Source organism: Psammomys obesus, unplaced genomic scaffold, assembly GCF_907164565.1.
Source record: "Psammomys obesus unplaced genomic scaffold, mPsaObe1.curated_primary_1811, whole genome shotgun sequence".
Classification (NCBI taxonomy): Eukaryota; Metazoa; Chordata; class Mammalia; order Rodentia; family Muridae; genus Psammomys; species Psammomys obesus.
In genome coordinates, this window is record NW_026593286.1 from 42,726,326 (window position 1) to 42,735,514 (window position 9,189).

General features: G+C 38.8%; 1 non-coding gene across 1 annotated transcript; it reads right to left on the bottom strand.

Annotated features, from left to right (window-relative positions):
* Positions 1–8,285: 8,285 nt before the first annotated feature.
* On the bottom strand, positions 8,286–8,404 carry LOC129684045 (5S ribosomal RNA). The gene has a single exon (XR_008721237.1). It is a non-coding gene; the product is annotated as a 5S ribosomal RNA (ribosomal RNA).
* Positions 8,405–9,189: the final 785 nt, after the last annotated feature.

Below are 9,189 nucleotides of genomic sequence, written 5' to 3' on the forward strand. Positions count from 1 at the left end.
CACACACACACACACACACACACACACACACACACACACACACACACGCGTGTGTTCAGAATGGTTTCTAAATTTCTCTGATATACAATGTAAGCTGATTACATTTAGACATTATGCTTAGGTGCTCCATACAAGTTACCTGCAAGCCGCAGATGAGTCTTTTAAACATTGCTTTTCATGTCTATCCATGTGCACCTGTGTGTTCATGCTGCGTGTGTACAGGTGCTGCGGAAGCGACATGCGGGCACTGCAAAGTCTGGAGTTGGAATTTCACGTGACTATTAGCTTCCCAATGTGAAGGCTGCATCTGAAGTCCCATCCTATGGAAGAACACCAAGCATGCTCAACTCTTGAGCCTTCTCTCCAGCCTTCGGAAGAACGTTTTAGCACCTGTGTTTCATCTACGTCAGTTGAATATGAGCAGGTATAAATCTTATTATTTCGTGGTGTAGTCGTAGTTGAGGAGTGAGAGTCTTTCAGTTTTTGTTGTAGTACAGTTAGGATATACGGATTTGTTAAAAAATGGCATGTGATATTTTCTAAGAATTCCATCCATCACAGTATGCATTAAAATATTCTATAAAAGGAAGCACTGAATTAGATCAACTTAGAGGCAGTCACTGATCTTCCAACTTAGAGGAGAAGTTCATGAACCACAACGGCCTCCTCTCGATACATTCTAAAGTTCACCCAGCTCCTCCATGTAGTGGACTAGATTGACCATAATTGTATTCTTTTGTGAATAGCAATTTAAAAAACTTTTATTTTTATACCAGGTAATGATATGGTAAGTGTGTGTGTGTGTGTGTGTGTGTGTGTGTGTGTAAGACATGACGAGGAGTTCTGAGAGGTAGTCTCTTTCTTTTTCATCTGTAACTTCATTTGGTGCTGCTAAAACTTGCCTTTTCACCTGGAAGCCTGTGTGGGAATGCCTTTAAAAGATGAATTAGTCTTTTTTACATAAATAAATAAATAAATAAATAAATAAATAAATAAATAAATAGATAGATAGATAGATAGATAGATAGATAGATAGATAGATAGATAAATAAAATGAGTAAATTTATTCACTTTACATTCTGATCATAGCCCCCGCTCCTCTCTTCTTAGTCCTACCCTCCCTCCCTTTTCCCCCATCCTCCCTCCCCCACTCCTTAGAAAACCCATCCCATAACCCATCCCATCATACCAAATGGCATTAGGACTGAGCACATCCTCTTCCCCTGTGTCCTGGTGAAGCAGCCACACCAGGGGGAAGTGATCCAAAAGCAGGCAACAGAGTCCATGTCAGTGACAGCCTCTGCTCTCTTTACTAGGGAACCCACGTGAAGCCTGAGATGCCCATTGGCTACATCTGGGGGTCCTAGGCCCAATCCATCCGTGGCCCTTGGTTAGTGTTTCAGTCCCTGTAAGTCCTCTGGGCCCTGTTGGCTCTTTTCCTCTTTTGGAGCTTCCGTCACCTCCAGGTCTTTCTGTCCTTCCACCTCCATTTACACAAGACTCCCCGTGCTCTTCCAAACGATTGGCCGTGAGTCTCAGCATCTGTTTCCATCTGCTGCTGGGCGGAGCCTCTCAGAAGACAGTTATAGTACGCTCTCATCATTGAGCATAGTGGAGCATTGTTAATAGTGTCAGAGGCTGGCTCTCTCCCCCGGGATGGGTCTCAGGTTTGGCCAGGCATTGGTTGGACATTCCCTCAATCTCTACATATCTTTCAGGCAGAGTAAATTTTGGGTCGAGTTTTTTTTGGGTGGGTTGGTGTTCCACTTCTTTCACTAGAGGTCCTGTCTAGTGAGAGGGTGTCAGTCTTCATGACCCCTGCTGATAGGAGTCTCGGCTAGAGTCACCCCCACATCCTTCCAGAAGCCTAAGCTGTTGTAGGTTTCCAGCTTGTCACAGAGATGCAGCCATCCATCTTCTCTGTCCTTCCACCCCTGCTCTCTCCAGTTCTGATCTCCCACTTCATTTCTCTCCAAGTTCCACATAGTATGTTCTCACTTATATGCAGATTTTAGCCATATAGTCCAGTATAAAAATACTACAATTCACAGACCCAAAGAAGAAAAGTAGCCAGGAGTACCCAAGGGAGGATACTTGAATCTCACTCAGAAGAGGAGATAGAATAGTTAGCAGAAGTAGTTGAACAGAAGGGACAAGGTAGGATGAATAGTCTTACATTATTATTTAAGGAATGAACATTTGAAAATAGCTATGTTTTTTGAATTTTTATTTTGAAGCTAATCTTTGGATATGTAGTTCATGAGAAATTCAAGTTAAAGCATAGAACAAATTCATAAAAGGTCTACTGGTAAAACAGTAGTAGAAAATACTTATTTATACTTCTACTAAGCTTACCATTGAAGAGGGCTCATATGATTGTGGTTCTTGTGCTCTGTGATTATGCTTTGGAAACCTCTTCCTTCCATACCTCCCTGAGTTTGGAAGCACTCACCTCTTCTCACTCTGCCTTTCCCTCTGTTTAGTCTGTTGCTATAGAAGAATGTGTTTCCTAACACTTGGCTGGAAGCTCAGACTTCTGCAGTGAGTGATAGACATGACAATTTTGCCCCAGCCACTGGCCAAAATAAAGACCAATGCCGATGAATGGGATGATCGTTATGGTCTTCCCGAAATCCTGTGTGAGTGGGAGCTACATGTTTTCCAAACCGAAAGAAAAGAAAATCTAAGCCAGATCATAAAGCCAAATATTTAAGTAACTGACTTTTAGAATCAAGACTCGAGACCAAGAACTAGCTAGCTGTCTGATTTGAGTGTGCTGTATGACAGAGGAGAGGAACTTTTGATTCATATTGCTCTTGACCAACTGCCAAGTCTCTTCTGACTGACTGACCAAATGTCAAATATACTTTGGAGGATTTCTTAATGTTTTCAGTCAGTCTGTAAAGCTCATTATTTTTCTAACAGTCTTTCCAGACTTCTTTTGTGTTTGCTTTTCTCTTATTTTCTTTGTGGTTTTCAAGAATGTTCTTTACCCAAGGCAAATTTCAATGCATTTATGTAGCAGTCTGAAATATAATGCCAATTAAACATATATAACTTGATGGTGACATCTTAATGTTTTCATACCTAGTTCTTATTAATACATATTTATATACTTAGTAGAAATTAGTAAGCATTTTTAACATCCTGAATGAATTTTGTCATTATATTGATGTGAGATATATGAAACGTGTTTTATGTCCAGTACCTTTATAAAAAAAAGTGGGTGAAGTGTCACGTTTCAGGAACTTAATGGATTTTAAAAATAACTACAAAATTAATTACAATGAAATGAATTATATATGTGTAAAGTTTGCATATACAATATGCATATATATGAATGTCTCAGACATGTCTGATCTAAAGTCTTGTGTCTTCAAGCTTATATTCTAGTTACTGTAGACACAAAGATGTCTGCTGTATTTTCAAAGGCTTTCTAGAATATCAATGTTTTTAAGTGACCAGGTCTCATGACTTTCCCCTTATGTAACCTGAATTCTACTTCTGTATTGTAATTTCCCTTTTACAGATTCTGAATAGAGACCATCTGCTCTCCATCTTACTCTCTTTTTTTCTCTGCCAAATGCCATGGGCAGAACCATCTCCTTTGACTACTCAAGTCTAGCCTGTGAAAAGTCCCACTTTATTTTTGTCTGTTGTAGGGCAGAGTTTACAACAGTCGCCTCTTTGCTTATCTCAGCCTCACTGAACACATCTTTTGACTCTCTCTGCATTTAGTTCCCAATCCTCCACTCACTGATCTTCATACCATGGTTTAAAGCTCCAAGCTACTTTAGAGAGTCAACAGGTGGTAGCAAACATAGCCAACCCCCCTTGTTGCAGCCCTAGAGATGCTCTTTGTCGTAGAACCAGGATGCTGCAATCATTGAGCTATGGCCAACCAGACTAAGACTCTTCAGCCACCATCCTCCTAGAATACTGTATAGTTATTATCTTTTTTTGATGTACGTTTTGAATTCATGTCTATGGGCAGCTTGATAAGAAAGTATAATTCTCATGAAAGTAACCCTTAAATGGTATGTATGTGCATTTGTTTTGGAGACCCTATAGTTTTTAAATATTACCTAAAGTTTAAAAAAACATTCTAATATTCTGTGGGCTAGTGGTCTCATGATGTTTATGACAAAAGTAAAATAAAATAAAAAATAAATATATTGTTTCTCCATATATTTTTGTTTGCTATCCTGACTATATTTGATTATCCTCTATGCCTTCTTATGTCTCTTCTGTATATTCTCGTGTAGCAACTAGGGCCTTCCTTAACTAAGTTATCAAGCTCTTGTGACTCTTATGTATTTTGCCCAGAAGACAATTTGCTGGATTGTGAAATTGGTTGGTGTTTTGTACCCAACAAAGACCTTAATAACTTTTATAGGAAATGTCATTAGCAGTAGAGAAATTCTGGTTTTCTTTGTCATATATCTTAAACTCTGTGTGGTCATACATTACTTAATAGGCAAATCTTATGTTAGATTGCAACTCCTTCTCTCACTGCCAAATACAAGAGTGCAAAACATGAGTTTCTTTTTTATCTTTTCTTTTCATGTTGTTTTGTTATTATAATCATAGAAGAAAGAAAAAGACAAGAAATACTGAAGAATACATGAAATACTATTTCCTAAACTTTGACAAAGTATAAAGTCTGAAACTTAGTTTAAATTTGGGACACATCCATTGGAGTTGAGACTGCTTTGAAAAATTCATGGCATATGGCTACTGTAAGAATTAAAATATTCTTATTGTTAGTGTAGGGGGTCCAAAATAGCCAAGGAGAATTAGATCACATATGAATATTATCACAAGACTTTATAACTTATAGTTCTTAGGATGGTATTATTCTAGTTTGCTTTCTGCTGCTTTGGTAAATACCATGGCCGAGAACAACTTAGGAAGAAAATGGTTCATATGTCTTACGCATTCAGGTGACAGTCCATTACCCTGGGAAGCTGGGGGAGACACTCCTGCAGGGCAGGAACTTGAAGTAGACACCATGGAAGGATGCTTCCTCAAAGCTGTTCTTAGTCTCTTTCTGTGACCTTTCTTATGCAGCCTCGATCCTTCTTCCCATTACTGGCACTGCTCACAGTAGGAAGGGTCCTGACACATCAATTAGGAATCAATGAAGAAAATGCCTTCCAAACATGCCCACAGTCTAATCTGATGAAAACAATCCCTCAGCTGAGGTTCCCTCTGCTCAGCTGTGTGAAATGGCACACAGCACGCAGTCACAGTTGGAGAAGGAAGCTATTTTTTTTTCTTTTAGCTGCTTTCCCTTCAGGAACATTTCTGGCTCACAGAAGACCAGACACTCAATGTAGAGTCATTGGCTTGTATGTGTGAATAGTAGTCAGTCTCATTGAATTCAGATTAAACTCAAGTCTTTGATGCACCAACCTGTACCATTGGGATGCTGGTAATAAAAGGTCTTAGATGAGGTTGGCCCTTGAAGCAGTCTTGGAGTCTGGTCAAGCTTTTAAGCTACAGGAATGGGCCAAAGTTTGGCTAGGGCTTGGCCCAGGTTATTTGGCTATTACAGCTGGAGTTGGCACCAAGCTCTCCTGGTTCCTGTCTTACCATATTGCTCCCTGTCACATGACTCTTTTCCTGGCAGATGCAACTTCCTCTCTTCCAGGTAAAAAAGGAATAAAATAGGAAGCACAATCAAACAACCAACCCCCTAAAGAATATTACATTATTAACCTTCATAACACAGATACAAATACATACCACCTTTCCTCATAATCTTTGATTTAAGGGGAAAGTTTTAGTTATGAAGTTGCAGTTTCATTTTTCAGTAGTCATGGGATTAGAATTATGACTGTATGCAAATTATACGTATTCACTTTATATAGAACTAGTTGTCTCTTATTTCCTATAAAGCAGTCTGGTATCTTTAGCTAAGGCATCTGTTTTAAAGAGAATATTCTCTTTTAAGAACATGTTGTAAATAAATTATAATACAAACAAAATTAGGCGTGGTAACTTAAATACTATCCCAGATGTTTTAGTTTTTATGGACTAGTGGAAAAAGGATGAAGTCAGTGATCACTCTCTCAAAGTGTTTTTACCTTATCATCTGGACACTTTTTTGCCAACAAAAATTAATTTCACCACAAAAGTAACATAAATTACCCTAAAAGAAAAGCATTTTCACAGTTAATTTAAATTTACTTGTATCACAGAAAAAGATTCTATAAATAAGTATTAAATGTACATATTAATAAAAGATATTACTGTGTCCCTAAAGAAGTTTTTCATTAGGGACAATAGAAAAAAATAAGTAGAAAAACTTTCATACACAATGAAATCAAGAACATAGACAGATTTTCATTCTGGGTGTTTATCATCTAGATACGTGTGAATTGAGATTTGTGCATGTTATTAACTGCAGTGTTTTTTATAATAGAAAAACTGGGGAGTATCTTAAATGTCACCACATAATATGCTGTTTGAATACATTTTCATATTCTCCCAAGAGACTGCTATGCAGTTGTTAGAGCATTTCTGATGACTTGTAAAATCAGGCCAAATTAGTCAGGCTTCCCATCAGGTAAGAGCTAGGCATAGTCAGCATTCAGCGCGGAGAAACTAATTCTTCAAGGTCAGATGCTCATCTAAAAGATCTGGAAGACAGTTGAGCAGAATTCCTCATGCTTGAATTCTCCTTTGAAACTCACCTGTTGATGACTCATTTCTCTCAAAGGGAAAGGGAGAGACAGAGACAGAGACAGACAGAGAGATAGAGACAGAGAAAGAGAGAAGCCTTTGAGTATTCTGATGGCGCTTCTTCTACCACAAAGACTACAACGTGGGTGTGTGTAAGTACAAGACATCACATCTTTTTTTTCTACCTTTTTTTCTACCAACCCATTTAACATGCTGCACAATAACAGTGGTCTCAGAACACAGTTTCATTGACCACATTCCTTTCTATATGGCTCTTCAGGAGTTTCTGCTTGTCTGCAGAAATAAAATTAAAAACCTTAAATTTCCTTCTAGAATTTCTAGATTGGAAGGCAAGGCAAATCTCAGTCTTCTCTTGGCAGTCCTAGCCGGAGCCTTACAGGCATGGATGAGTTTGTTGTAAGTAACTGACATATGGATACACTAATGTGAATGCCCACTGGTGGAGTGACCATCCCCAGAGCTGTTAGAAGCATTTTTTATTTGTTTTCTTGATGATGGTCATTTTGACCTTGAGGAAATGGAATCTCATGAAGTTATTTGCATTTCCCTGATGGCTGACAATGTTACACATTCATTGGCCATTTTTATTTCTTCTAATTTGCCTACTTCAGGATTTTTGGAGTTTGGGGTATTAACTTTTCTGAATTCTTTGAATGTTTTAGGTATTAATCCTTTTTCAGATACATAGATAGCAAGGCTTTTTCCCCATTCTGTAAGCAGTCTCATCCCTCAATTGTATTCTTTGCTGTGTAGAAACATTTTAATTTCACGCAATTCCATTTGTTAATTCCTGCTTTTATTGCCAGGGCTTTAGGGGTTCTTGCAAGTGTCTATAATTGAGAGGTTTTCTGTAAGTGGTCTCAGAGTTCCAGGCCCTACAGTAGGGTCTTTCAATTCCCTTGTATAAGGCTCCAGACTGTGCCTCTCTCTGTCTACCACCAGGTTGCTCATCTTCCATGATGCTTCAGTGCGAAGCTCTTAGTGAAATAGTCTCAATTGATGCCTTTCATCCCAAAGGATTTTTCTCCTATTTTACTTTTGCAGCATGTCTTTGGTTCATTTTAATTCTTACATCACTCTGACTAATATGAGAGATATTTTCCTATCTGCTTTACTCTTTTGTTGTAAGCTCCACAAAGGGCTTATTATAACGGTATATAGAGTCTAGTATTCAAGCCAACATAAGGTAAGAATTAATACCTATTGATCAAACTGAATGGATAATACAAATATCTATAATGAGCAATCCTTTTATTTTTTGAGATTCTCAGTACCTGATAAAAGTTGCTCAAGTGACCATGGGTTTGAGGGAAAGAAATCCAACATCAAAGAAATTTTGGTTGTTGAGATTAGAGAAGAAAAGTTACCCACTGAATGGAGAAAAACAAAAGTACAAATGTTAATAAAATCACACTCTGAATTTTTTTCTTTGGAAAGAATGTTTAATGGCCACGCATACTGTATTGTTTTAATGATTAATTGGGGAATGCAGTTTTTTTTATTTTTATTTTTTTGGAGTTCGTATTTGAAGTACACTTTTAATTTGTTTGGGTCATAACGGCTTTTTTTTTTTTTTAAGCCTACAGCACCCGGTGTTCCCAGGCGGTCTCCCATCCAAGTACTAACCAGGCCCGACCATGCTTAGCTTCCAAGTTCAGACGAGATTGGGCGCGTTCAGGGTGGTATGGCTGTAGACCATAATGGCTTATTTTAAAAATTAACTTATTCACATATTTTATTAATTAACATTTGGAATTTATGTTTGGGGTCTGAGATTCTTATCAGCTGAAGATCTGTAGATCAGAGCTTTCTGGCTGTTTCCTTGCTGATTGGTGGGAGGCAGACTTGTACATTACACCGCTCAGTCAGAATGTATGGGATAGCATAGAACGGTATTTCTAGTGGGTTTGGTGAGTCCCTCTAACAGCCAGTTGTGTGCTGCAGGACACAGTTTTAACAGGGCTGTGATTGTGGATTGCTTAGGATAAAAGGGATGTGTGCTCATGCTTTCACAGTACAAAAATTTTGTTTCCAGGTTGAGGAAGAATCTGTGAAGTGGTTTACTTCCCAAATTGGCCTTAGCTTCAGTTTTCCTGGCAACCTTTAACAATGGAAGCCTTTCTTTGGCGCTGGACACTTCTGGTTCTGGTGTCATGTCAGAGGAAATGCTCTGTGCCATAGGGCATGGAAAGGCACAGTTGGGACAGGCGCACTGCCAGTGGCAGAGGCAGAAGTTCCATACGAGAATGAGAGCGAGGAAAGTGGCCACAGGACTGCGGTCAGCCTGAGCAGGCTCTAAGCAAGCTTCCTCTTTCACAACCGAGGCTTGGACTGCTGGATGGGTGCAGATCTGGCTATCTGCCCTCGGGGGACATTTTAAAGTCCAGCCTTATGTCTTTCACTGGTACAGTGATGTGGGTTTATTTAATTGGCCAAGCTGCCTTGAGTTTTTATACTAAGTAAGCCAGCCAACATTTAAGC